This window comes from Canis lupus, chromosome 15 (assembly GCF_011100685.1).
Source record: "Canis lupus familiaris isolate Mischka breed German Shepherd chromosome 15, alternate assembly UU_Cfam_GSD_1.0, whole genome shotgun sequence".
NCBI lineage: Eukaryota > Metazoa > Chordata > Mammalia > Carnivora > Canidae > Canis > Canis lupus.
In genome coordinates this window covers 54,202,221-54,222,079 of record NC_049236.1, presented here as the reverse complement: position 1 = coordinate 54,222,079, position 19,859 = coordinate 54,202,221, and positions in this window count along the sequence as shown.

Below are 19,859 nucleotides of genomic sequence, written 5' to 3'. Positions count from 1 at the left end.
CCAGAAATAATACACATCATTTTTATTAGTATTTCTTGGCCCCATACTGCTACTTGGCTAAGCCTGACATCCTGTAAGGATAGGCCCAGTAGGAGAGGTGATACTTTGACACTAATACGATCTATTACAGCTGCCCTCGTAATTAAACATATTGGCTTTACTTCCCACACACATAAAATATACTCAACCCCTTCCCAAAGGTTAACTCAACTCAAAGGTCCCAGTTTTGGGATATAGTGATAATCATAACATTCTCTCTATGTGGATCCTCTTTATCTGTAGACTCATTAAGTATAAAGACAAGTTTTCTATTTCCCTTCACACACACTCATAAAAACAAGGGTTGAACAAATATAGAAAACCACAATAAAGACTCCTTTACAGAAACAACAGCAGAGGCACAGGGCCATCCCTAGTACACAGTAATTCTGTAGTCCCATTTTGAAAATATGAGAGCCCTACCCTAAGGATGGGCAACGTTCCTTGGTTAAACTCCAGTTCTGCTCCCTGGGACTAACTCCCAAATCCATGGTTCTCTATGGCTTTTGACTCCATCATCTGAAAGATATTATTTCTTTTAATCACAGATGAGAAGACATTGGAAAATATGCTATTTTGGAAGAATGCAGAGATCTTTTAACCTGCCTCCTGTTTATAAAAGTTTCGAAGTAGGGGCATCTCAAAGGCATTTTAAGTCTTGGACAGGATGGAGGATGGTTAGTCTCTTGGTTCAGCCAAGTGGTTCTTTTGACAGTGGTACCATCTCAAAACCTGAATTGGATTTTAATCTATTTGATTTCAGTCAGTAACCTCACAATTCTTTACAAAGTATGACTTGATTATAGGTTTATTAAGTTTTTCAGTTTGTCGGTAGTTCCATGTATTATTTTTCTTACTCTGAGTGATGGTGCTTTACTTATTTTTTAGTTACAATCCCCATTTGGTACTGTGTAACTGTAATACTGAATTACCGAATTTAACACTAATCACACATCTTATATTAGAGAGTATAGGAATGGCAAGGAGAGAGAACAAATTGGTAAAGAGATACAAATAAATACTCATCTAAGTAAAGAGGGGCATGCATCTTCCTTTGTTCTCATTTCTGTAGCTGGTCACATAGTTGTTGTTGGTATTTACAACATCCATTTTCCATCAGCCATCTTGCGCATACTTTAGGGTCAGTCAGTGTCTTATTTAGTGAAGTGATCTAAATCTCATTACCTGGTCAGGTGGTCCAAAAAATTTTTTTTTGATCTTTTATTTTGATATAATGCAAATTTACAGAGAAGTTGCAAGAATAGTACAAAAAAACTCCCATGTATCTTTTATCCAGATTCACTAATTACTGACATTTTTATCTCACTTACTTTTTCACCATCTCTCTATATTTGTATATATACATAATACATTTTCCTGAACTATTCAAGAATTAAGCTAGAGGCTTTATGCCCCTTTACCACTAAGTATTTTAGCAGACACTTTCTATGAACAAGGACATTCTCTTGGCACAATTATCAAAATTAGTAAATGTATCATTGATAAAAGACTATTAGGTGATCCAAACTTTAAGTTCTCAAGTTCCTGTGTTAGTATTGGTCTTGTTGCTTTGTCTTTCTGTATTTTACCACTAACATTTGCCATGATATTTGCAAGTATTATCACGTGCCCTAGAGAATTTCCTAAGTTGTAGACACCAGTCAGTATATTAACCTTTCTTATTACTTGTTGGCAAAACCATTAATAGAGGTTACCTCTACGTGATGAGATGATGGTTGACATACCTTGCTTGTGTGTGAATGTGTGATTTCACATGATTTCCATTGAACATGCAGTTTCAATAGAATTACAGAAAAAGCATTTTAGAATAATATCCTGCATAGAATAATTCATGAGTCAAAAATGAAGAAAACATCACATCGCAAGTACAGGCATTTATCACTCCAGCTCATTGTCGTTGTTGCTATCCCCTCCCAAACCATATTTTTTCACACTACTGCTATGCTCTCTCTGGGTATGGCACGCCTGTCTCCTTTGTCCTCTCTCCCCACTCAGTCCTGGCCCTCCTCCCAGATTGCTCAGGCTTAACCACTTATTAAGCAGCATTTTACTTTTTCCATTGAGAAACAATTGTAGCCTGGATTTTACAAAGTTAATTTACTATGAATTCAAATTTGATCAAGTGATAAATATTTAAGGGAAATGAATTAAACAAACGTGTTTTTCTTTCATAAATGGCAGAGAAAATATATAACGTATAAATGAAAAATATCGAAAGAAAACTGCTGTAACTTAATTGGATTAATTAGATTATATTATACCTGTGGACCCATATCCTGGCCTTTATACTCTCTACATGCATGACCTGGGGCAAATTGCTTAGCTTCTGTGCCTCACTTTTATTTTCCATGAAAATGGAATCACTATTATACCTACCAAAAGCAAGATTAAAATCAAACAAAAAAAAGAGTATGTGAGATAGCTTTTGTTAGGTTTGATGACCAAAGTCACAAATCTGAGTCTTTTTAGAAATGTAAATTAGTTTGCTCAGGGCTTACTAATACTCTTAATCACAAAACTGTTTTCTTTGGATAAGACGTCTCAACATGTTCAGGGAGGAACAATTTGAGAATTACTTTAAAGGAGTGCATGATGAAATACTTAAGGAGTGGGATATAGTGTTCTGAAAAATTGATTTAGAGTGCACAATGGTTCAAAAGCAAGAAAACCTCCTTTTATTCCTCCTTGGTCTCCTTCGTAGGTTGGGATCAAGCTGGTCCACCAAGTTGTACAGGATCAAAGGCACTTGAGCCATAGATGACATCAGTTGTTACTTCCCACATGCCACCATCTCTGGGATTAGACAGCAGCTTTATTTTGGAGTCTGGAGCACTTTGCAGACGTGGACTAGTTAATGTGCAAATCATTTGTTATTTAGATTGTGCAGATGAAGGACTAGAGGTATGTAAAGGTTAAGGACAGGGCCAAGGTTTAGTTGTGACTCAGTTTATTGGGCTACTTAACTTTATCAGAGAGATTACAAAATAAATTGTTCCTATCATCTATCTATGGTAACAGGAGACCCAGAAGGATTAGTTCTAAAAATATTTTGTTTTCAAAAAAAAAAAATTTTTTTTGTTTTCTCTCTTGAGATGAGCTTGACTCTGGCAATTCTCTCATGTAATATACTTCATTACCATCCTTCAGATGAAAATAAACTTAATTTACAAGTCTTTTTAAATTTTCGAATTGAAATCATTTTTCAACTATCCCATCCTTTGATCCTCAGCAATCACCCCAGCCATTCCTCTTTACAACCTTCCCAGCCTCACTTTGCTTTTGTTTGTGGAATTCCTAAGTGACACATCCCAGTCTCCTCAGATCACTGGATCTGTGGCCAGAGGGCCACTTCTCCTTTTGTTCAAACAATGTCAGGAACATTTATTTCAAGATCCAGTTAAAATTCTTCTGTTTTAAAAACCCTTTAGGGAACAGTTACTCTGTGGAACTTGTTTACTTAATTCCTTTCCTACTAGTCTCCTGGTTGGTTTGAATTTTTCTTCCAACCTGTTTTTCTGGGGGCCGTAGAACCAAAAGAGAACAGCGTTTGTTAATAGTTTCTGTTGGCTCAAGCAGCTTTCTCTCATTTCCTTAATGTGTCAATTTTCTAGCTCAGGAAATAAAACCAAAGTAAAATATTATTTTCTTCTGTTCTGTTAATTATTTTTCTTCAAATAGTATCATATCCAAGCCCTTATATTATAGTTAATATCTTCACCATAACGGAGGTGATACAATAATGGGCAATAGGTAGAAAAATAAAAAGGATGTTTATTAAAAATAAAAAGTTTTAGAGAAGAAGAATAAGCAGGTAGGGAGAAGGGGGAGGGGATATTCTCAATACTTCCCTACAAAAAAACAACAAAAACCAAACTTCTAAAAAAAAGAAAGAAAGAAAGTAAAACAAAACAAAACAAGAAACAAAAACAAAAACAAACAAACAAAAAAAAACAAACTCCTCTACAATATGGCCTTAATAACACATAGATAAGAATAATGCTAACAATAGCTAACCAAAGCAGAGTGGGGAAAGAATGGAAACTTTAGGATTATTTTCTAAATAATGTTAATAACTGCTTTCACAAAGCCACAGTAGAGTGGAAAATAAAATCCAGGATTAATTAGTAGTATTTCCAATTAATACATATATAAAGAATGATGGAAATAAAAATCATTTTGGCATTACCATAGGATAACTTTTGCAGAATTATTGATGAATGCCAACATTTGTATCAAAAGTATAATGAGAAACAGGGTATCTGCATACTATTGAATAGAGAAAGGATGGGACTTCAGGCAGGGAAAGAATAGAGGCCTCAACCAGACTCTGAAGGTATTTCAGGTAGGAAGATCGAACGAAGACAGAGATCAGGAAAATTTAGACCACCTTTCCCAGTTACTAGGGTTAAAAGGTTTTTTCTTGATAATTACATTGTAGCCACAGAAAATAAAAATAACCACAAAAACTAATCAAGCCTCAAAGGAAATTTCACTATAAAGATTAACCAGACCTAGCCACCCATATCTATAGATCATAGATGTCACAGAAATGAAAACTCTCACACAATGTATAAGCACCATGTCCAGTTCCACCAACAAGTTTCCTGGTAAAGTCCTAATAAAAGTCCAGAGATGAAGAGCCCTCATTGTCAACCTAGTTGGAACCCTCTTATTCCTGAGAGCTTTTTCTGTATTCTCGCTTAGTAAATCTCTGTCTCTTTGCTCATCTCTTTTGTCCGCGAGATTCAGTCTTTGCCTCAGTGAGACAAAAACTTCAATCTTCTGCTTCACTATCGAAGTGTTTCCCTACAAAATGCTTTTTTAATTATAAAGAGAAAATAATTATAATAAATTAATAGTAATTATTGTACTAGTATATGATATCAAGATACATTTTTTTAAAGATCCTATTTTTGTTTATTCATGAGAAACACAGAGAGGCAGAGACATAGGCAGAGGGAGAAGCAGGCTCCATGCAGGGAGCTGGATATGGGACTTGATCCCAGGACCCTGGGATCACAATCTGAGCAAAAGGCAGATGCTAAATCACTGAGCCACCCAGGTGCCCCTTATAACGAGACATATAAATACCATGTACCTCTTAATGTCATGCAATGGAGAGGCACAGAACCACTTGCACTTTTGCAAAACAATGCAACTTAAATATAAACATGAGAAGATATCAGACAAACCCAAATGAGGGACAATACACGAAATGACTGGTGAATATTCTTCCAAAGCATCAAAGTCATGAAAGACAAGAAGGCTAGGAACTGTCCACAGATTTGGAGGACTTTCAGGAGAGGTGACAACTAAATAAAATATATGATCCTGATTGACTCCTGGAACAGAGAAAGGACATAAATAGGACAAATAATAAATCTGAATAGGGCATATAGATTAGTTAATATCTTATTATTGTTAATTGCCTGGGTCTTGATAACTGTAATATGGTTTTATAAAGACATTAGTATTTGGGTCTTAATAACTGTAATATGGTTTTATAAAGACATTGGTATTGGAGAAACTGGGTGAAGGATATATGGAAGTTATTTGTAATATTTTTAACCTTTTGGTAAGTTTGAAATTACTTCAAAATGAAGTTTTTTGAAAAAAGGACTAATAGCCTTTACAAGCACATATGATCTCCAATAAAAAATTGAAAGTTTAAAGATAAATTCAAGATATCCAAATAAAATTTCCAGAAAAGGCCTCTTTCTTATTTTATTACTTATAAAGTAATAAGTAATTCCCAGGCTCCATTGAAGATCTAGTCGTCAAGTGACAAGTTTCTTATACAAGTAGAAACACTGCTTGCACACTCTAGAAAATATCCTTAAAACAACTCCCCTTCTTCCCTTTTTGCACTAGTATATATTGTGATTATTTGTATTACAACCACCATCTTGGACCATGAAGAGGACGACTCTACCCTCAAGGTATTAGAGTTTAGTGCTGTAAGGATAGTGAAACTTTGTGATTTCAAGAAGCTAGTGAATTTATTTTCCATGAGGGAAGAATATTGTATATTACTTTATATTTTTTGATAAATGAGGCTTAGACTAATCAATTCAGTGGGTAATTAAAGTAAGACAATATAAAAGACAAAATGTAGTTCAAAGAATGGTAACAAGTATAAAATGTCATATTGGCTGGCTGTCATGATTCTCCTATTCAATTACCATATAAAAGAACCCTTCATTTGTCCATGTCCATCATTAGTCAAGATCCAGAAGTGAGTGGCATGACACATCCTAGCATATGTTTGCCCATTCTTAGATGTTTAATTTATCTAAGTTTGTTGTACTTTCTATTTTTAAAAGATCATTATTTTATTGTATGAAAAAATATATAATATAACAAATTATAATATCTCCCATCTAACCAAAGAAAGAATAATCACAAATGCAACTGAAACATTTCATATACCTCTCCCCAATTCCCTTGCATTTCTTTCCAGTAATCACTACTGTGAATCTGGGCTATTTACATAAGCTAACTTTATTCTATATGTATTATTATTAATAGGCATGTAGTTTTGATCTGCATGGCTTTGAATTTCATAAAAATACTGTGATGCTGTATGTATACTTCTGCAGCTTTTATTTTTCTTTTTCTTTTAAAAAATATTTTGTTTATTTATTTAAGGGGCACTTGAGTGGCTCAGTCAGTTAAGTGTCTGCCTTGGACTCATGTCATGATCCGGGATCCTGGATGGAGCCCCTCAAAAGGATCCCTGCTCAGCGGGGAGTCTGCTTCTCCCTCTGCCCCTCCTCCCTGATCATGCTCTCTCTCTCAGATAAATAAATAATTTTTTTTAAAAAATTAAGTAAAATAAAGATTTTATTTACTTATTTATTTAAGAGAAAGAGTGAGCGAGAGATAGAGTACAACCAAGAGGGTGGGGGAAAAGAGGAGCAGAGAACCCAATGTTGGGCTTGATCCCTGGATTCCAGGATTGTGATTTGAGCCCAAAGTAGATGCTTAACCAACTGAGTCACCCAGGTGCCCCAACTCTTATTTTTCTAACATCACATTTTGGAGTTTAGTCATAAATTCATGTAGCTGATACATTTATAAAACTTCACTGATCTACAATATTTCCCTGCACAAATATCCTAAAGTATATTATTTCATTTTATCTTCAATTAATATTTAGATTTTAGATTTGTGACTATTTCAAACTATAACAACACTCTTGTGTAAGTGTGCTGCATGCTGTGTTCATTTACTATCAGCGAATCCTGTAATTTTCTCCATCCCCAAGGATTCTAAATTTTTTTCTTGCGATCCTAGAAACAGTTGGAGAGAATTGGTAGGAGTGGTGATTTCAGGATTTCTGTCTTCTAATGTTGAATTTGACAGAAATGAACAATTCAATGCAGGACAAAATCCGAGAAATTTACTACCTGGAATACAAACTTTAAATCTGGTTTGGGGTATTCAAAATATCATTTTACTTTGTCTTACTTTAGATTTTCTAATCACCCAAAATTTAAGAATGAGAAAAGAGGAAGAACTGTCAGCAGATTACTATAATGATTGTGAATTTCTTGTTCAGAAAATTGTATCTTCTAATTACTCAATTACATGAAATCAACTCAATTTTCCTGTCATTTTTATGGAACAGTTTTTTTACCTTCTTACTGTTAGTATTTTTGAAAAATGAATGGAGATTGGGGAATTTTAGTGTAATATTTAGATGGTTTTGAAAACAGGAAAACATTTGTCATTTGTTCCATATCACCTGACTAAAAAAACTAGACTTTCAGATTGTAGGGAATGGTAATGTAGGGCAATGTGATGCGAATATATATTTAATTTACCTTGTAAAATCACTTTAGCTTTATGTGTATACTGCTTTTACTTTTCCATACTTATCTTCTTTTGTAATATAATCGCTTGGTGTCTGCTTACACTGAATTCAATTCTTACATCAAACATTTATTCTTTTATCCAGATTTACCTGGAGGAAGTATATTATGTGTTGTGTTCATGAGTAAGGTATAAAAACCTAAGAACTTAAAAAAAAATGCAGCAACAGTGGTTATTGCTAGGGTCTTCTTAAGGTTCAATGCCATTTGCTGAATGAAAGATCTCAATTTTTGAAAAATCAAAACTTTATCAGCACCGGGCAGTAATAGATATGAATACCCTCTGAAGAAAAGGGAGAAGCCACCCTAGGGAAGGGAACTAGATAGAAATATGGGTTTTGCTTCATCTTAAAAATACAGAGGAAAAAAGCAAACTTTTAGGATCCGCTCGTTTGAATTTTAATTTGGTGTTCTTGAGATTCTCTGAACTTTGCAATTTTACTTTCTTTTTGTTTTGTTTTGTTTTGTTTCTGCAAGTTCAGTGCTGGCCATAGAACAAATGATTCTATGAACATTCTCTGTGAACAGAGAACAGAAACATTTCCAGTCTGTCTCATGGTCCCCTCAGTCACACTAATTCATTCAAGATTGATACCATTCCTCCACCATGAGTTTTAATTTCTTTTTGAAGTCAATTAAGTGTCTTGATTTTTATTTATTATTATTTTTTAAGATTTTATTTATTTTGAGAAAGAGGGAGGACACATGAGTGAAGGAGAGAGGCAGAGGGAGAGGGAGAAGCTGACTGCCCGCTGAGCAAGGAGACCAGCAGGTGGCTTGATCCCAGGACCTCGGGATCATGATCTGAGCCCCTCAATATACATAATTTTACTTGATTAATAAGATTTCCCTGGATGGTAAGAATACACAGTACAGTGAGAAAACATTGCAAAGATAAAATATTGCAAAGATAAAATACGTCAAGAACTATGATTATATTTATAATTGTTCAATTTCTTAGTGGCTTATCCATCAAAATACAATTTGGAAGTATGTGTACATGTGCACCTGTGTGCAAATTTACTTCCAGTGCACTCTGCATTCTTTTCTGGTGGAATGTATGGAAGCTTTCGCTAAGCCTTTTAAAATATTTTCTACTTTTACATCAAAACTCCTTTTGGGAATAGGAGTTTGAAAGACCCCATGAACATGCAGGAAATTCATTATTCCCATTTAAAAATCAGGACACTGGGGCTCCTGGGTAGCTCAGTCAGTTAAGCATCTGCCTTTGACTCAGGTCATGACCCCAAGGTCCTGGATCCAGCCTCCCATCGGGCTCCCTTACTCAGTGGGGAGCCTTCCTCTCCCTATCCCTCTATACCTCCCCTCCACTTGTGTCCCCTCTTGTTCACTCTGCTCTGTCTCTCTCAAATAAATAATCTTTGAAATATGTATTTAATATGAATTTCCAAATTATGTATTTCTCCTGTATTGAACCATGCTGCTGGGAATCAATAAAGTAGAGTTTGATATATAAAATTGTCTTCAGAAATCTCAGGTGCCAATTTTCAAAATGGAAAGACCACCATATATATGTCCCTGATGTTTGTGTTTCAAAGAAATGGAGAAAGAATGGAAGATGTGAATGAAGTTAATAGGACACAGGTATGAGGCAACCTCTAAGATGGATGATTTGATGATGTACCAGAGACCCTCCCCAAAGGCTAAATTAGTACACATTTTTCCCACCATCCTACAGTGTTGTTGTCCCTATGTTATTTAATGAGCTGAATTATCAGTATAATTTGATATAATTCAAATTAACAATTACATTAAATCAATGTAAATATTTGCAAGGAGCTGAAGTCAGTGCTTGGCAAATAATAAGCCATATGTAAGTGTTTATAAATCAAATAATAAAATTAGATCCAGAGATCAATAAAATTAGCTCTGGAGACCAAGCAGTTAGTTTCATGTGACAGTCTGAAGTTGTTTTATTGACAGAAGGCTCTTCTAGCTAATATACATTAAAGTGCCTAAAATAGTATTTGACGTTTAAGGCATAATCATATAATAGAAGAGTATTAACTGAAAATGTTTTGTGAAAGTTATTATTTTCAGTACTTTGCATATATTTTTATTAATTCCTGGAATTTATATACATTTTTCTATTGGTTTCTTTGTAGCAGGGGTTATGATTTATCTATATTTCTGGGTCCTGGTATAAGTTAGAAATGTAGTCAGCTCAATAAAAATAGCCTTGTATATTATCAAGTTAAAGCTCATTTGAGGGCTTACGATAGGTACATTTTAGCTTATATTTTTAAAAGTTTTTGTAATTGCATAAATATAGGGCTGATTGCAATTTACATTACAAAATGTATTACAGAACTACAAAATTATTTACAGAATTTTTAAAAAGCCTCACTTCATTTGTTATTTGGTAAGTTCTTTATTCAGGAGCAATGCTGTGTGGAAAAACATGATGGTGTATAAAGCATTTGTAAGTCAATTGCCCACTCATTGTGGGCAGAGAAGGCAATTCCATACACAGAATAAATACTTATTCCAGTGAGAACAAAATGCAATCCCTTTCAAGGTAGAAGTGGTTAAGCTCTATAATCAGGTATCACTCAGTTCCTTATGAGTAACTCAGATCACATGGGAACCTGGTGGCTCACGGTTAAGTGTTCAGTCTTTAATAAGGCCTAGTAGCATCTGAGCTACTTTTCAAAATTAGAAGAGTTATTTATGAAAGATGGCAGAGCATTATTCAGAAATCCTCAGCTTCTTTGCTATGATTCCCATGGAGGTCTGCTAATGACTCCACATGCCACCATCTCCCATATATACTTGAAGCATCATGAGAGCTGTGATTCATATGACCCAGATATCTGAGCAAACCACATGGCAGCCTGGATATGCTGCATATCTTTCTTTTATTCAAGACACCACTCAAAATCAGTAGGTTTGGGGGTTACTTAGTAAATGGATTGGACTGAATGTTCAAATAAGGTATATGTCTCCTTCAAAATCCAAACAAGCCTATTAGCCATTGTTCTTCTCTGTTCATAGTAGGAAAGATGTAATCCTTCATTTTCAAAGGATATCTCATTTGCCCTAGATCACTGAACTCCTAATGGTTCACCAAAATAACAGCTTCCTGAGGTCTTGTGGAATTTGTTTCCTACCTACCCTTTGATTTGCACCTGTCTTAATAACATGTCAAAAGCATTTGCTACTTTCTCACCACCTGGTACAATTATCAAGTTATCACCAATGCAATAATCCAATGTGTTGTCCTATGGGATAGAGTGGAACTATTCTTGATAGATAATGACAAAGGACTGTAGAATTGTGGAAATTCTGAGGTAAGAGAGTGAAGGTATATCACTGGCCTTGTCAGCATAAAGAGAGCCATTTCCAATGGTCTTCATTAAGAGGTACAGAATAAATAAAACATTCATTGCATTAGAATTTACCAAACTTAGCAATATCACCAATTCAGTTCAGATAATTCTTTCTTGTTGGCTGCTTCTGTGCATTTGTAGGATTTTAGCAGTGTCTTCGGCCTCCAACAGTAGCAACCCTCAGTTATAACAACTCAAAGTATCTCCAGAAATTGCTCGGGTTTACCCAGTTTCCCTACTGGGAACATCTTATGACAAAGCTATGGTGATGGGACACCTGGGTAGCTCAGTGGTTGAGCGTCTGCCTTTGGCTGAGTTTGTGATCGTGGGTTCCTGGGATAGAGTCTCACATCAAACTCCCCCCGCAGGGAGCCTGCTTCTCCCTCTGCATATATCTCTGCCTCTTTCTCTGTGTCTCTCATAAATAAATAAATAAAATCTTTAAAAATAAATAAATTGTAGACTTTATTCAGAGTTCACCAGTTTTAGCTCTCACATCTTTTTTCTGTTCCAGGATTCAACCCAGAATGTCATGTTGCATTTAGCAGCCATGCATTAGTCTCCTCCAATCTGTGAAAGTTTCTTGGTCTTTCCAATCATGATGGGAAATTTTGAGGAGGAATGGATATGTGTTTTATAGAAAGGCCCTCAACTTGACTGTTTTCTGAGGATTAGACTGGGGTTTATGGTTTTTGGGGAATAATACCCAAGAGGTGAGTGTTTTTCATTGAATCATATCAAGAGGGATAAAATATCAACAGAACTTATTATTGGTTGTGTTAATATGGATCAAGTGGGTAAGTGGTGCCTGCCATCTTTCTAGTTTTCTGTTGTGTTTCAATTAGATGATTTTAGTTTGAATTTATTATGAATGTATACCTTTCCTGAAAATGTGCTAAATATTTTATCAAAATAATTTACTAATTTCCTATGTTTCATCTCTTTGCCAAGAACCTTTGAAAGTCATATTTTACTTTATTTACAAGCTAAAAAATTGCTTCATATATTTCATGGATGCTGATAGAGGATAGATTTCTGAGTCAAAAACAAAGGAATTTATCACTATAGTCTAGCAAGGCCCATGAGAATTGTATTGTGTTGGTTCCCTTTCTCCTAAACATGTGATGGAGAGGGGCCTAGGCAGATGACACAGTGAATCTCAGCTACGGAACCCAAATCTTTTGTGGTATGGGGTGAACCTGACTATCCTTCATCCCAGATGGATGAATTATCTTTATTATGCTGAGCAGCATATAAACTTTCTCTTTGCTCCAGCAGAAGTTACTAGCCCTACCTTGTAAGACCATTTGTTATGAAACATCGTTGAAAAGATAACCTGGAATAAAGGTTATTAGTGTTTCTTCTTGTGTGATATACAGAACAAGAGAGACCTATGATGAATCATCTAGCAACAATATTCATCCATGGTTCCCATATTTTCTTGGCTCCAGAAGCATTTTCCCATGAGTACAACCCTGTCAGCCACTATGATTAATTTTACTCACAGGGTCCAGGACCAAATTTGTTCAATTTTTCTCATATAGCATTTAGTTAAGTTTTATATCAACAGGAATCCAAAGAGCACAATGGAGCTTATCCACAGTAATAACCTCAACTATACCCTCCAACATCCTGGATCTAACCAGTTAAGCAAAGGGTCAGGCTTTTTTTCAGAAGTTTCTGTATGGACTTTCACTTGGTCTGAGGCATTATTTCAGGTATAGAAGAGTGTACAGCTTCTGCCTGGAACCATAAGGAGGAAGACTAGGACATTTTTCTCATAAGAACCCTAGTCAGTGAGTTAATATAGATCTAAGGCCTTTGGGGGCCAAGATAGTATCACAGATCAGTGCAGTGAAAGTGAGGCAAAATTTTTTACTTACCCACCCATTGGATGATCTCAATTGTAGAGACAACTGCCCATAGGGTAAACAAAAAGAATGATTCAGCATCCACTGAAGTATCTACATAGTTTACTCTGGTCAGTTAATACGTGTACAGAGATTTCCTTAAATTTCTTGAAACTGTAAGTCTTCCAAACTTCCTGAGACTCTGTGGTGTGTGTGTGTGTGTGTGTGTGTGTGTGTGTGTGTGTGTGTGTTGAATATAAAGCTCAGTGTTCAGGAAGTTTACAACTCTGTCGTACTCTTAACTTCTTATTTGGGCAGGGCTTCAAGGTCACCCAGGGATGAGAGACTAGAGTCTTCTTCTTTTGTGGACATATCCACAGTCCTGCATAAGCCTGTAACTGTCTTGTCTTCCAGGTGTACATAGGAGCTTTCAAAGTACTTTATGGATATCTCATTCCAGAGATCTTCTTTCTACAGTTTTGGTCAGACTCTTGTTTACCCCAACTAGTCTAAACCTCAAGAAGAGGCTGCATTAGACAAGTGATTTGGGGGGGAGCAAATTCTTGGGATATGGTTTTTCCTATTCAGCAAGATCACCTTTCCAGAGATCTGCAAGACCTATTGACTAGTGACACAGTTCTGAGGATGGGAATTTTTAAGATCTCCAGTCTCTTACTCTCTCTTTTGGTGGTGGCCAGGCTGTATTAACAGCTACCATGGTGATGAGACTGCTGGATCTGAAGATACTATGAAGCTGGGGAAAGAAGGATGAGAACAAGCAAAGTTAAAAAGCCCCAAATTCTGGGACCCTGGGTGGCCTAGTTGGTTAAGTAGCTGACTCTTGATTTCGGCTCAGGTCATGATCTCAGGGTCTTGAGATGGAGCTCCAAGTCAAGTCCCATGTCAAGCTCTGCATCAGGCTCCATACTCAGCGAGGAGGAGTCCACTTGAGGATTCTCTCCTTCTCTCTCTGCCCCTCCCCTGTCCCCACTCTCACTCACACACAGGTGCTCTCTATCTTTTTAAAATAAATAAACCTTTTTTAAAAAGCTGCAATCTGCTGTTTGCCCTGAAGTTAAGCAGTTTTCTTGAGTAAATGATCCTCTGTTGTTCTTTTTTTTTTTTTCCCAAAATTTATTCAATACCCAGAGTTTTGAAAAAGTAAATTTTGAAATATGGTCAGCATTTGATTTTTGTGTTGTTGTTGTTGTTGTTTTTAAAGATTTTATTTATTTATTTATGAGAGAGAGAGAGAGAGAGAGAGAGGCAGAGGGAGAAGCAGGCTCCATGCAGGGAGCCTGATGTGGGACTCAATCCTGGGACTCCAGGATCATGCCCTGGGCCAAAGGCAGGCGCTAAACCACTGTGCCACCCAGGGATCCTCTAGCCTTTTGGTTGTTTATATTGAATAGCAGATTTACAGAAGATCTCATTCTCATTCTTTGAGTTTTGATTTTCCTATGAGAGGTTCTATTGTAATTACTTTTCAGTGTCTGGTGATAGTTGCTTTATATATTCTGTTGTCCAGTGTTTTTAGTTGAAATCAGTAGGAAGGATACGCTAGTATATGATCACTCTGTCTGAACTGAACCTGGAAACTCTACAGTATGTGCTTTATTCAATCAAAACAGGAACATTATATAACAGACTCACTCTATTCATCATTGACTCATAACAACAACAAAAACCCTATTTTTTATTTTTCAAAGCCCAAAATAACCAAGATTATTATAAATATGTTTGTGCATTAAGTGTAATTATACTGAAAGAATATTTTTCCTTATAATGCATATTTTATAACATATAATCAGTCAATGTTTAATATCAAAATAATTTTAGTTCATATAAATGCTTTGATTTGGTTATTAACAAAAATGTGCATTAATATATGTATGTGTAACCAAATAAAAATTTTGTTGGACTATATAAGAGGTCCACATTAGACATTGCCTTTTTTTAAATTTTTATTTATTTTTGACAGTCACACAAAGACATTGCCTTTTTTTAAAATTTTTATTTATTTTTGACAGTCATACAGAGAGAGAGAGAGAGAGAGAGGCAGAGACACAGGCAGAGGGAGAAGCAGGCTCCATGCACCGGGAGCCTGATGTGGGATTCGATCCCAGGTCTCCAGGATCGCGCCCTGGGCCAAAGGCAGGCGCTAAACCACTGTGCCACCCAGGGATCCCCCTAGACATTGCCTTTAAAGACAGTTTTACCATTCCATTTCTGGTTGTTATTAAGTAAACAGTATTTTAAGAAAGATTTGTTAAGTGCAGGAGGATTTAAGGACAAATGCTCACAAACTCTTTTCATTTTCCAAGGTTTGAAAAAGCTTTCCAAAAATATACATCCTACGTATACCACACTGTTGACATATAAGGAAGTCTGTGTATGTCAGATGGGTATGTTGGAAGGATCACAATTTGAGAAACATTGAAGTAGATGCTAGTTATGGTGCTCCCCAAAACATTCTACATGATGGCAAGGAAAATGTCCACAAACATACATATGTTATTTAATGTAACCTTAAAATTCATTTGCTTTCAATAGAATCTACATTTTAGTAATGAAAAGGACAATAATTAACTAAATATAACACTATATAAAGAAATATGTCTTAGCCAAAAATTTTACAACTATTGCTTTATTTGTCCTTTTCAATAGCCATTTGGAAGGGAAAAAAATGATTTCCTATTCAAAAATTCTAGAATCTCAGGTGCAAAAGCATAATAGTAGAACACAGTAGTGGTGTGTCTACCAGAGAACCCAACAAATTAATATATTTCTCTATATTTTACAAATTTAACATGATTCCTTTAGGATGTTTCAAAAACATTGTATTTAAATGCCCTGATTTTAATAAGGGAGCCACATATAACCATAAACAATATTTTGTGAATACTATTTTTATTCATAAGCAAAATGGCTTATTGCAAAAGGAAAATGAGAAATGGGATTCATAAGAGGCGATGTTATCATTTGGAACACTTTATTTCTGGCATTACAAATTATATAATCTCTTTCCACCTAGACAAACATGAATTATTATAGTACCATTTTGATTATTTATATATTTATTTGAGAGAGAGAGAGACAGAGAGAGACAGAGAGAGAAAGAGAGAGAGAGAGAAAGAGTTCAAGCAGGGGAGGGGCAGAAGGAGAGGGAGAGAGAATCGCAAGCCAACTTCACACTGAGCAAGGAGCCCAATTTGGGACTTGATCTCATAACCTGAGCCAAAACCAAGAGTTGGATGCTCAACCAACTGAGCCACCCGGTGGCCTGATCATTATTTAAATTAAGATACTTTAAACTTGGAAGAATTGAGAATGTTTGTCCTTACAGGAGAAATGGAATGTATATACTGAAGCAAGTTGGAAATTACTGTATTTCTAATTTTATGACACAAAATTAAAACTATAATCAGAAATTATCAGGAAAAGTTAAAATATACCGAGTATTTTGGCCTGAATTATCTATCTATCTATCTATCTATCATCATCATCTATCTATATCTGTTCTTTATTGCACTATGTTTTTGAGACACAAACTTAATTTTAATTTCATAAATGTGGTGAAATCTTAAAAACTATTTCTCTAAATGCTTCTTTTGGTTTTTTACTATACTTTAGGTTCTATTCTAGAGCCTGAATGCTTTGTCATCTCTCAGCAGTTGAGCGACTAAATTAAAGGAATTTTAGGTGAAATAAGTGATAGTTTTTCCATGCTCTTGGGTAGACATCAAAGGAAGAGGGCTTTATTTGATTCCCTGTGATTTTCTTTAGGTTTTGCGAGCCAACAAGTATCATCAGAGAACAAAACTTCCAGTTCAAAATGAAGAAGCAAAAAAGGTCTTCACTACCAAATAATGGTCTCAAACTGAGGAGAAAGGTTTTGAAAGGGATATTAATAGATCTCTCCAAACAAAACTGCTCCGAATGAAAGAAAATGTTTTCACTTTACAGAATTTTTTGAAATTATGAGAATGCGATGTTTGCAGGCAAACGTATGGCAAAAACATACTATTTTCTGTAGTTGTCAAACAATTGTACTAAGGAGAAGGAGTGCCTCAAGGAACTCATGAATCAGTAACTAAGTGAAGACAAGCATAGCTGATTCCAGTTTTAGATGCAGTTTTCTGCCTGGAAGCATACCTTTGGGAAGAGAAAATAGAGGAATTCTTAATTTCACATATGTGAAACCTCTTCCCAGACACTGCCAGCTTGGCATTCTCCTTGTTGCTATCAATAATCAAATATGACTGTTTTGAGTAATATAAGGACATTTGGGTAGAGTGATTGAGGATAGCTACTATTCCTAAAGCTTTCTGTTTCTTCAGTCTGACTCTGAGCAAATTTACAAGAGACAGTAATGAAGGTATATAATGCTCTTAAAAGGTCATCAAGTTGATGTAAACAAACCCATATATAATTGAAGATATTAAGATTTGAATTGTAATTATTAATAGTCACTGACGTGAGGCCATGTTCACCTGTACTATTGCATCATTTTGTTTTAAATATAAATGCTATTAAAACATTTTCTTCTTAGATGAATGGAATGAAATGAGTCCAATTTTTTACCTTATGCAGGTAATCTATAAAGTAGTTCGAGACACTCTGTCATTTAGGATAGTTCTGTCCCACACGCTAAAAAAATCTAATGTCTTATTCAGCAGTTATATGTAAAGTATCCAACAAGTGATATGGCCTAGGCACTGAAAAACCACAGTGTGGTACAGCCAATCACAATGGTCCTGGCCCAAATGACCAGCAGGACCATACCAGAGTTATACCACACCAGGTGGTGTGTCAGCATTGGTCGTCTTGAAGTATCTATGAGTTCCCAAGGGCTCACATTTTGATAGCTCCAAATTTCTGCTGTTGCACAATTACTGCTTCCTATGCTCTTTTGTGGCTTTTCATATATTTTTGACAAATCTGTATTAGTCAAATAACCCAAAGGAGAAAATGAATTTGTTAGGTGGCTATTCGTGTACAGAATCTCTGGATCTATGGGTAGTCTTGAGAACCAAGTACCAAGAGCCAAGAAAAGAAGTAAAGTAACAGAAATCAGAGCTGCTGGTTAATGGATGGCCCTGCTGCCATGCAACTATGAAGAAATTTTCAGCAGTGCCTGTGTCTATGTATTGCCTGCTGAGGTTCCAGGGTGCTGGGCTGAAGCTTTTTATTATTTTTTTTCTGAACTTCGGTTCACTGGAACTTGCATTATTACACCAGAAAACCATTGGTTTAAAATTTAATATTATACTCTCCTGCTGTTAAAAAGTCCTCACACAATTTTTCCATCCTTACTCTATACTCTTCCCAACCTGCTAGATCACCTTTCCCTACCCAGAACTCTTGTACACTTATAACAGATTTTGAGCCTTATTCTAATTCTTTCCTTTAAGACTCTTCATTCTCACCTCATGGATTTTCTCATTATTTTCCTGAAAATAGATACTTACATATATATTTAAACATATAAAGTCATTTTCTTCCCCCAAATGAACTTTCTTCTTTGTTAAATCGTGTTAGTTTTCCCATCATAAGGTGAGATACTTAGTGATAGTGTAGGTTTCCTAACTTCCTAGTGCTAGTGTAGGATTTGGGGCCTGTGTGTGCCCTGAAAATACTTCCAGTGGGAAATGGTATACCATGGGGTAGGGAACGATGTTTTGTCAATTCTTCATAGTAATGGTCATTTATCCCTACATCTGTTGATAAAACTAATAGTAAACTTCTTTAAACTATTCATGTCCAGGAGTTTGCAAACAATGAAAACATCTATATTTAAATATTTAAAATAATTTTTAGTCTATTAACATGTACAAAGTTAAAAACACACAAGTTTGAGAGCAACAATTATAAACATTTAATATTAAATATTGCATTTAAACACTTTGTAATAGGAAAACATTTATTAATTGCTTATTTGTATATGATACTAAGCTAGGAGAAACTTAAAAACAAGAGAACTAATGTGATCTGGGCCCAATTAGTCTGTGAATGATTAACTTGCTTGCTTTGAGCATGGTGCTAATGAGGCCCAGACCCCAGGTTTGATCTCCTCATGGGCTGGTTAGTTTGGCTCTTTGCCATTGCCATGTATCTCCTTTCTAACTTCCATAAGGAACTCTGACACATAGGTCACTGGTCATATGGACAAACAAGATAGAGAGTATAGACGTACATTTCCAAATTTATCAACTCAATTGGAAAAACGAAACATGCACTCTTTTAGGGGAAGTCAATCATCTTCACTCAGCAACACACGTCCACTTCTAATAGTATAGCCATTATCAAAAATGAACAAACCCTGTTTATGTAGAATGCTTGACAGAGTGTAAACAGTGCCTATAACATTTTTTATAAGCATCAAAAGATACTTAAACTCTGTACATCTATCCATTTCATCTATATGCCAGTAGGACACTAAAAAGTAGAAGATAATTTGAGACATATACTTCAACAAGGGGACTAAAACAATTAGTTACATATAATTTAATTTAGCTATTACCTCACTGTTTAGATGATTTTTGTTTATGAAACTTAGTCATACTTGGTTTGCTTCAGTTTCAATCTTTTTTTTATTATTTTTTTAGAGATGTTGGGGGAGTGTGGGAAGAGAGGTAGAGGCAGAGAGGGAAGGAGAAAGAGACTCAAGCAGGCCCCACATCCAACGCAGAGACTGATGTGGGTCTCAATTTCATAACGCTGAG